At 37.4% G+C, this 9,867-nt stretch overlaps 1 long non-coding RNA gene across 1 annotated transcript; it reads left to right on the top strand.

The window, feature by feature from the left end:
- Positions 1–1,644: 1,644 nt before the first annotated feature.
- Positions 1,645–4,184, top strand: LOC311431518. The gene is made up of 2 exons (XR_014689504.1): positions 1,645–1,998; positions 3,030–4,184. It is a non-coding gene; the product is annotated as an uncharacterized lncRNA (long non-coding RNA).
- The last annotated feature ends 5,683 nt before the right edge of the window (positions 4,185–9,867 follow it).

The raw sequence follows: 9,867 nt of genomic DNA, 5'->3' as shown, positions 1-9,867 counted from the left end.
TTTTTTTTAATTAATTGATCTCTGCAACTTGATCAGTGGAGATATGAGACAAGTAAATTTGGCTTTGTTCTATTTTACCTTGCACCTCTAATAAAAAATTAAAAATCTCTCTGACATTACCACGCTAGAAGAAGAAATGAAAGCGAGAATCTTCCATACTTTTAAAATGGGTCTTCTTTCATGTGCATCTTTTACAAACATTCACAGCTCCTGTGATAGTGGTACCACTTAACTGTATTTTGAAACCTCATTAACCTCTTTCTTGATGATTGTGAAATGAGATTTGTTAGATACTCAGCTCTTTAAATATTTCTTTTCTCTTAATCTAAAAGCAAAACAAAATAAAAGCAGAATGCAAAGACCTCAGAAACATCTCATCAGTGGTGTGCTATTTGTCTTCCAATGGTTTAAGCGAAGAATATGAACCTTCAGATTTGCTGTTAACCTGAGATCCACTAATATATCCTCTGTATTAATTCCTTGTCTCTTTTGCTTCAGATAAATGTAATTTCATAGACCTTCATTTCAAACTTAAAATTAAAAGAAAAACATAAAAAGAGGTTATGAGATATGACAAAGAACCACAGGATTTAATTCTAATAATACTTGTCCGATAATCCTTGTCCACTGACAGGAGTGGATTACTTGTGCACATTCTGCATAGGGGGTTGCTCCCTGAAATGACCCATCCTCAGTACTTGTTTTATTCCTCAGCCTCACTGCATCTGTTACAGTATGCTTAGAGTCCTACATTGAAGACTCCACACACAGTAGTATTTTTTTTTTTTGCTATATGTCTCCCATGAAAAGGAAAGATGGAATATTAGTCTAAGTAAGTGGACTTTTAAAGCTCAATAGAATTCTAGGCTCTACATAAAAAAGACTATCCCTCTTTACCATATCACCTATGAATAGAAAATATTCTCAGAGATGCATAGCTTGCTGTGGATTCACCTCATGTATTTGTTCAGATATTTTAGACACCAAGCTCTATCAATATCATGATCAGCAGATTCCTAGAGTGAGCTGAAAACAGTTAACTTGGTCTTTTCCTTTATATCTGTTTAACCTTTTTTATTTATTTTAATATTTTTGAAACATGGTGTTCCTCAATGGGCTCTGTTAATTGTCATGAACATTTTGTCCTGATTAAGTGATCAGGCAGGACTTCTGATATCCTTGTGAAAAACACAATTTTATGAAATGGCTCTAAAGACAACTGAAGGGCAGACATGCAATTGCTAAGTTTATGGATCAGGAACATTATTTCTTTAACATATTTGTATGATACTCTTCTGAAACATGGCTAAAGTGTATAGCCATGTACACTTCATACTTCACATATACTTCATACTCTGGAGGAAGAGCTCACGATGAATATATAGTTAAATGCCCTTAATATTTTGCAGATGCTGTGAACACAAATGATGGAGCCGTGACTGCAGTGAAGGGGTTAATGATTAATTAAGTATGATGATATGAATTAAGTATCAGCAGGGTCTAGGGTAATTGATGTCAGGTGAATAGGAAACTCCCCAGGATAATGTCAGTGCCAGAGGGAGTGGTGATTAGTGGCGATAAATGCTGGTGTGATCTGCATCTGATGAAGGCAGAGCTGAAATGTTTGTGGGGCTGGGCCCAGCTGAGAATAACAAAAGTGTTTCTGTTCCAAGCTGAGAATAAAAAGATTTAAAATCAGAATACGTGAAAACAGGCAGAACTCTTTCCATCTTGAAAGAATACAACAAATTACATTCTTTAAATATCATAAAGCTTTATAATATGATTCTAAAAGTATTTGGTGATCCATGTAATCTCTAATTTTAAGTAGCCTTAAAAAACAAAGAAAATTGAGGCTTGTTATTTTTCTCTCTTCAGTACAGAGAAGGGTAGATGAAGACTTTGTTGTGCTTCTACTTGTTTCAGTTACAAATGAGATTGTAAAGATTCTGTTACATCCCTGTCAACCTCATTGGGAGCCCCAAATGGAAAGCACTGGTAAGTGCTGTTTTATGTAATTTTAGAAAGCTATGGTTATAACTTCCTAGGGCCATGATAGCAGTGCTTATTTATTTTCTGTAGGTGAATCTTGTGAACTTTTGATGTGAATTTGGACTATGTCAGTTTAGCTGACATGCCAAAAAAACAAAAACAAAAAACACAACACAAAACAAACAAACAAAAAAGAAAAACAGAGTTCCCTGGGGTAGGAAATAAAGGTGCCATTTGCAGAAATGAAACCTGACCAAGGTCTGTGAATAATACAGGCTAAACACATTCTTTGTGATTTTTGCTTTATGTCTTAGAAATAATAATTTTAGTTGACTATTGAACAATTGGATAGGTCACTTTCTGTACACACAGAGTATGTTGTCATTGTATTAATTTTTGCATTATATAGGAAGGTATATAAAAATCCCAAATGATATAGTAAAGCAGTGGTAGGTCTACTTATATAGCCTTGTTAGCAGAGATTACTCTAAAAGTACAGTTTTATTGCTCTGAGTGGAAGTGGATTCTTGGTGACTATTGTACTGTCCGGGTAGTGAGAGAGGTGTAAACTATTCAATTACTTAATTTTTTAGATTATCCTTAATAATTCTTAATATATATCTTTTGTATAAAAGTATTTTAACTAAATAAGTTAAAGTTGGTAAGGATATCAGTATGATTTTCCCCTGTCTCTGGAGTGTACAAAACTTTCACATACATGCATTTAGAGAAAAGACCTATTAATATGGGAAATGTTTGTTTCACTTCCTAACAAATTGTCTACAAATCTCTCCTTGGAAACGCAGACTGTAATTGTGAGTTATTTCTTACTAGCTATGTACCTTTTAGTTGGCAAGGAATATAATTAAGTCACATATACTGTACTAAAAATGGAGTAATTCTGCTTTAATTAGAGGTGTAGATATTCTGCATTAATGCCAGAACTTGTCACTGAATTAATTTCTTGTCTTACTGTTGAAATTCTTAAGGGGCTTCATACAGCCAAGTGAGTAACATTCTCCATTCTTTTACAACAGGAAAATTTAAGGAAAAGACTGCTCAGGAAACCAGATTTTTGATGTGTTTTATTCAACAGATCTTTTCATGGAAGTCATCTGGAATTTCATTTCACCTCTGTAGAGTAACATTTATACCAACTTGAAGAAGATGAAGCAAAAGGGAAAGAGAGAACCTGGTCTGATATTTAAAACCAGGTCTTGTACTTTAAATCCCATGTTAAAAATGAGAAGAAATATTTGTTTTTCTGACTCTGTCTCCCCAACTCTGAACGCATAACTGTTATGAATTCAGCTTTCTGGACTCTGTGATTGCTCTGAGATTAGGGTCACTTGGCTAGCAGCTGCACCACAACTTCACCAGGCAGCCCTCTCTAGAAGTGTTTATTATACTTGCGTTTGCATCATGTCTTGCTGCATAATGCACACAGCCTTATTGCTGGTAGATTCTGTGTAGCTTGCCTGTTTTAGTGAGTTCATTAAAAATGTTATCTAATTTCCCTAGAAAAATTAGGGGAAAACAATCTGCTTTTCTGAAACTGCATATCTGATTGTATAGATGCTCCCCTGCTGCTGGCAACAAACTCCAGGAAATATGGGACAATCCCTGGAAGAGAACAAGAGGTGATTGAACATGCAGCTAACACACTGAGTGGGCATTCCAGCAGTCTGGATAAAAACTATTTATGTTGTGACTACATCTAGAAGGGCCTGAGCACTTTTCCAAATACAAGAGGAAAAAACAATCATTACACCCAAGAACTGGATTATAAGAAAACAGTTGTGTATTGAAGGCTATTTGAGGACAGAGTGAAGAAAATAAGTGATGAACTTGAAGACAGATATAATAAAGTTTCTGAAGGTGGTTGGTTGGTTTAATATCAATACTATCAAGTCATACTAGTACCACTATTAATAATCCAAGCTCTTGTATCTCTTACTGGTATCTTCTCTATTTATCTCATCTGGAAACCCTGGCTCCACTAATAAAATCCCTTATGCTCTTCCTTTCACCATGTTAATAATCTCTTCAGTCAAAAGATGTAAACTAATTCATGTGTCCCTGAGCTATTAACAGATGATTGTAATTCGGGGGGGGGGGGGGGGGGGGGAGATTGGGTAATTTGCACGTATACAGAATTTGCCAGTGAATAAATCTTGCTGAGCATAAGTGTGCCCCCTGATCTCAATCCTAATGACTCGAGAAAATCTTCCAAATAAGAAGATAAACTGATGCTGTTATAGCAGTGTGATGTTGTAGGAATGCTGAGAAGTTTGAAATTCTGTTTGTTTTGCCTGGTGCTCTAGGGATTGCAGAGCAATGCTGTCTTCAAGTGTTCAGCAAAGTCAAAATGTACCAATTAAAATAGAATTTGTGATAGGGAGTGGAGAAACAAAAGCCTAATATAATTTATTGGAGTGCCTGGTGAGATATATTCTGGCTGCAGTCTAAGAAATTCCAGTGATGCCCTTTCTAACAGTTTAGGAAGCAGCCTCAGAGACATTTTTGGTCAGGGCTGGACTGTCTGGATAAATCCTAGGACGAGATTCTTGCTTTTCTAACTCTGGACAACACTGTGAAAGGGCAGTTGACCTACTTTAGTAGGTGGAGGTATAGTTGCACCCCCTATTCTTCAAAGCATAGCCCTAAACGTCATTCCTTTATGTTTCCTTCGGTGTCAAAAGAGTTTCAGGTGATTTAAGAGCTTTGACCATTAGTGAAGAGTTGCTTACAGATTTTGAAGGCAACAGATTTGGATTTAACTTCCCAAATCCTGCCAATCTCTATCTTTTTTTTTTTTTTTTTTTTTTTTTTTTTTTTTTTTTTACCTCAGGCTGGAATATGGCTACAGAATATCTCTGTGTTGGATTTACTTCTGTATCGTGTTTCTTGCACTTTTCTTTATGGTTTAATGAAGAAGAAAGTGAGTAAAATTCCTATCCGAAACAAAATCACCAATGAGTTGAAGAAAACACAATCTTGTAATCTGAACAGGGCTGAAAGGTGGAAGCTGAACAAAAAGAAAGTTTAGCGGGGATGGGAGGAACTAGTGTGTTGGAAAGGAGGAGCCGTACTTGTAAGGAGCTGAAATTCATATTTCTTTGGGGCTTGCATGCATAGATTTTAGGGGAAAGCCAGAGAAGGTTGAATGGTAAGACTAGAATATATAAATCTAGGGTGTCTGATTTATTTCCTCACCCTTTTCTGGGATAGATATAGCATCCAAAATATTGCTGAAGTTAATTTGTTGCATGGCATATAAATCTTATGATTTAGGCAAAAGAATGAGAAAATATAATAGGAAACCAAAGTGTCACGTCTTTTGAAGTAGAATTTATGCTGTGGTTCATTTCTTGTATTTATCCCTTATAATGTTCTTCTTCTCTCATAACAGGGCATTATCTCCTGCCTAAGAAAGAGAAGCCTAGGTCAGTCAAAGTTTTGTGGAGCAACATTAAGCAATATAAATGTAATTTAAATCTGCTTTCACAGTTAAAATAAGTTTTAAAATATATCAGTTATGAAACACAAAGAAAAAAGTTCTTTGTTGTTTTTGCTATACCTTGAGTTTAAGTCGCAATGTCTTCACGCGTACATTCTTTGTGCAGACAAGATATTGTCCCAGGACTCTGGAACCCAGGTTGGGTAATATGATGAAAAAAAAAACCATTTTCTGAACTTTTCATCCATCATTCTGAAAGTGGTGGCTGTACCTGAGTGCTGATATATTTTACTGCAATCAATCTGGGCAAAGCTTTGAAGTGTATTTGCAAGCAAACTCATCCCAGCTGTTTTTAGGTAGAGGCCTTCTCAGCAAATACTTCTAATCTCTCTGCAGATACTTCTCCAGGTGCAGAAATCTATAAATAAATTTAATCTATAAATAGAGCAGGACATCTGTCTGCATGAAACTTCACTATTGGTTGCTACTATTGTGGTCTAAGGTGCCAAGGAGATTGTGGCAGGGCTATGATTGTGCAAGGCAGAAAAATTAGTTTCTTCCAGTCTTAAGATAAGACTTGGATGGAGATTTCAGATGTGGCTGTAAATCTCATCTAGGAATTCCTTGTATCCTGAAATGAGGTTAATGTTTAAAGCCTGAGAACTGGCCACAGTAAGACCAGAAATGCAAGGATCTTTTCTATAATAACAAAGATTTTGCATTTCTTTGTGAACTCATGCCAAAAACAAACAAATAAACAAACAAAAAAACTAATCGGGGGTCAATCACCTCCCTTGACCTGCTGGCTACACCTCTCTTAACGTGGCTTTCTGGGCTGCTAGCACACACTACCGGTTAATGTCAAGCTTTTCATCCAAAAGAACCCACAAGTCCTTCTCTGCAGGGCTGCTCTTTATGAGTTCTTTTCTCAGTCTGTGCTTATATCTGGGATCATCCTGATCCACGTGCAGTGCCTTGCACTTGGACTTGTTGAACCTCATTAAGTTCACATGGGCCACTTCTCAAGTTTGTCCAGCTCCCTTTGGATGGCATCTCTTCCTTCTGTTATGACTGTACCATTCAGCTTGGTGTCGTCTGCAAGTTTGCAGAGGAAGCACTTAATCCCATTGTCTATATTGTTGATAAAATATATTCAATAGCACTGGTCCCAAGGCAGACCCCTGAGGGACACTGACCTCCACCTGGACATAGAACAGTTGACCACAACTCTCTGGGTAGAGCCATCAACCAACTCCTTGCGCACTGAATGGTCCACCCTTCAAATCTCTGTCTTCAGTTTGGAGATCAAGATGTCATGTGGGACTGTGTCAAAGGTCTTGTAGAAGTCCAGGCAGATGGCATCTGTTAGTCTTCCCTTGTCACCTGATGCAGTCACTCCACCATAGAAGGTGACCAGACAGGTCAGGCACGATTTGAAGTTGCTGAAGCCATGCTGGCTGCCTCAGATCACCTCGTTGTCCTACATGTGCCTTGGCATTCCTTCCAGGAGGATCTGTTCCATGATCTTCCCAGGCACAGTGGTGAGGGTCACAGGTCTGTAGTTCCCCAGGTCCTCCTTTCTACCCTTTTTAAAAACAGCAATGGTGTTTTCCTTTTTCTAGACACTGGGGACTTTGCCTGACTGTCATGACTTTTCAAATATGATGGAGAGAGGCTTGGCAACTACCTCAGCCAGTTCCCTCAGGATTCTGAAACTGGGTTATTTATTGGACTTTAAAGGAAAAACATTTGCAAATATAAACAACTTTAGCATTACTTGATGTGATATAATATGCTGCTGATAATTTAGATGATAATTTCAACAGGAGTGTCTGTTTTTGGAGATGAAAGGAAAATGTGTGTTTGACATCAGATAAATACTTAGTATGTGATATTCTGATGTGGCTGAGGTTCAAATTAAATTTAATCTCAATTTTACTTGTTTTATGAATAGCTTGGAAAGAACTTAGATGGCGCTTGAATGTGTCATGTAATGGTTTAACAGTTGGACTTGTTGATCTTAGAGATTTTTTTCCAGCCTGTGTGATTCTATGATTCTATGATCTTGATACAAAATACCAGTTAATGTAACTAATCATTAATACTGGTTGAAATAATTTCCAATCAAAATATGTGAGGTGGAAAAATATAGCATACTGAGGATAATTTTCATAAAATGACCAATAAAATACTTATTATTTCTTTACACAGAGAAAATAATATCATTATCAAAGGCAAAAAGAACGAATTATAGAATTAGAAATAACTGTTTAAAATATATTAGTGATTGGTTAATCTGAGGCAGCGAGAACTGTCAGTAACATGAATTACTTCCATAAGCTGCTTTTCTACTATTACAGATTTCATCAAAGATCAGAGCTCTTGTGGGGACAGGGATCAACTACACATATAATGGAAATGATCTTTTCTGGCCTAACAAGACTATTTTTGAGAAGAGGTCATCATCTGAGATAAGTAATGTGGGTGAAATGCTGGAGATAAGTAAAACCACGCTCCCTCCCCCTCCACCCATGTTAATGTGCCTGTATTTAAAATTGTAGGATATTTTAATCATATTATGAAATTTAGAAGCCTTCATTATATTTATTTCATTTGTTTTGAATCTTTGAGTCTACTGAAAAATCTTGAATCCTTTGTGTATGTCAATGCATGTATAATGCTATAAGATTTTTGAAGGCTTGAAGGATCAAACATTGACAATACAACCTAAGATAAAATCTGTATAAATCTTGTCTTTATCTAGAACAGCTTTTAAAAGAGGGGTCATTGGTTACACTGAAATAATGAGTACGTTAAAACATTTTAGTTTTATATGGCAAATATTATAATAAAGGGAAAAGCTTGATCCTACTTACCTGAATAAGTCTGGCAGAGATTTTAATAAAAACAAACAAACAAACAAACAAAAACACACAACAAAACAAAAACAAAAACAAACAACAATAACAAACCAAACCAACCACTAACAACAACAAAAACAACAGTCAATTGTTTTGGATTTAAGCCAATCTTCCTTATTTTTCCATTATTTTCCCCAATTTCAGACCTCACACGCAGAGATTATACAAGCTGTATTTGTGGATCAGTTGTATTTTCTAAGGAAGCCCAAGTAGAATGACTGAACTTTGCTGCAATGTAAGCACTGATTTCACAGCTAAGACAAGAATAGGAAAAAAAGAAGGAAAAGGAAAACTTCCCCAGTTTTCTATTACCCAAAGTGGCTCCATGAATTGCAGAGTTGCAGATGTGAAACTGAATGCTCAGTATTTATTTCAGAGAGATGTATATTTGTTTTTGTTTAATTTAATGTATCTAGATCCCAGGTATTGTCATCATACGGTTTTAAAAAATTAGGATTTCATAAGTATAGAGGAGAGGTTTGTAGTGGTTCCTTAACACTACTGAGCACGGGTGATAACTAACAAATCTCTTTGAAAGTGTCTTCTTTGGTCTAAGTATTGTTTTAAGCAGAGGCTAGAGGGAAATAAATTCTCCAAATATCACTACTTGGGACTTGTCTGATCCTCACTTGGAAGCACATGCAAACAGCTGTCATCTACTGTGGGCTGAGTTACCACATTATCCAGGAGCAGTAGGACATCAATGTGGCACTAGAAGAGTGCTTCTTGGTACGTAGCCTAGATAAAGGTGTTAGCACAGCTATGCTATTAGAGGTCCCTTGTTAGCATGTACACCATTGTGAGTGCAGTGGGAGTGCACTAGCTGTCTTGATGCCAGCTCCCTTCACTCTGTCCTGTGATTTCAGGTGGTGTTCAGAGACGTTATTCCCATCCTTGGTAAATCTGTATTGTAGCAAAATGACTGGCTCTGTCCCCAGCCATTTAAGCACTGGCCCTCTCCTAGCCATCTGTGTTGGGTCTGTCTGAGCTGGAGTCACCTTTTCCCTGCAGCAGCCCACACAGTGCTGTACTCTGCACTCGTAGCTGGAACAGCACTGATATCACTCCAGTGTTGTGTCTATTGCTGCATAGTGCTGGCACAGCATCAAGACTCCTTCCAAGCCCCCAAGAGCCAGCAGACTGGGGGTGGGCAAGTGATGGGGAGGGGACATTGCTGGGGCAGCTGACCTAAACCAACCAAAGGGATATTCCATAACACCTGATGTCACACTCAGCAATAAAAGGGGGGGCTCTCATGGGGGAGGGGGCTGTTCCTCCTGAACAACCACTACGCGTTTGGGGCCCTGCTTCCCAGGACGTGGCCGAACACCGCTCGCTGATGGGAAGTAGAGAATAATTTTTCCTCTCTCTGTGCTTCCGCGCGGACTGATTGCTTCTTTTGTCTCTGTTTTTTTTTTTTTTTTTCCTCCCATTCCCTTTCCCTTTAATTAAACCTTTCTTATCTCAAACCTCGAGTTCTCTGTGTTGTATTTT

The sequence above is a fragment of the Aythya ferina genome, assembly GCF_964211825.1.
Source record: "Aythya ferina genome assembly, chromosome: 2".
Taxonomy (NCBI): Eukaryota; Metazoa; Chordata; class Aves; order Anseriformes; family Anatidae; genus Aythya; species Aythya ferina.
This window is presented reverse-complemented; position numbering and strand designations above follow the sequence as displayed.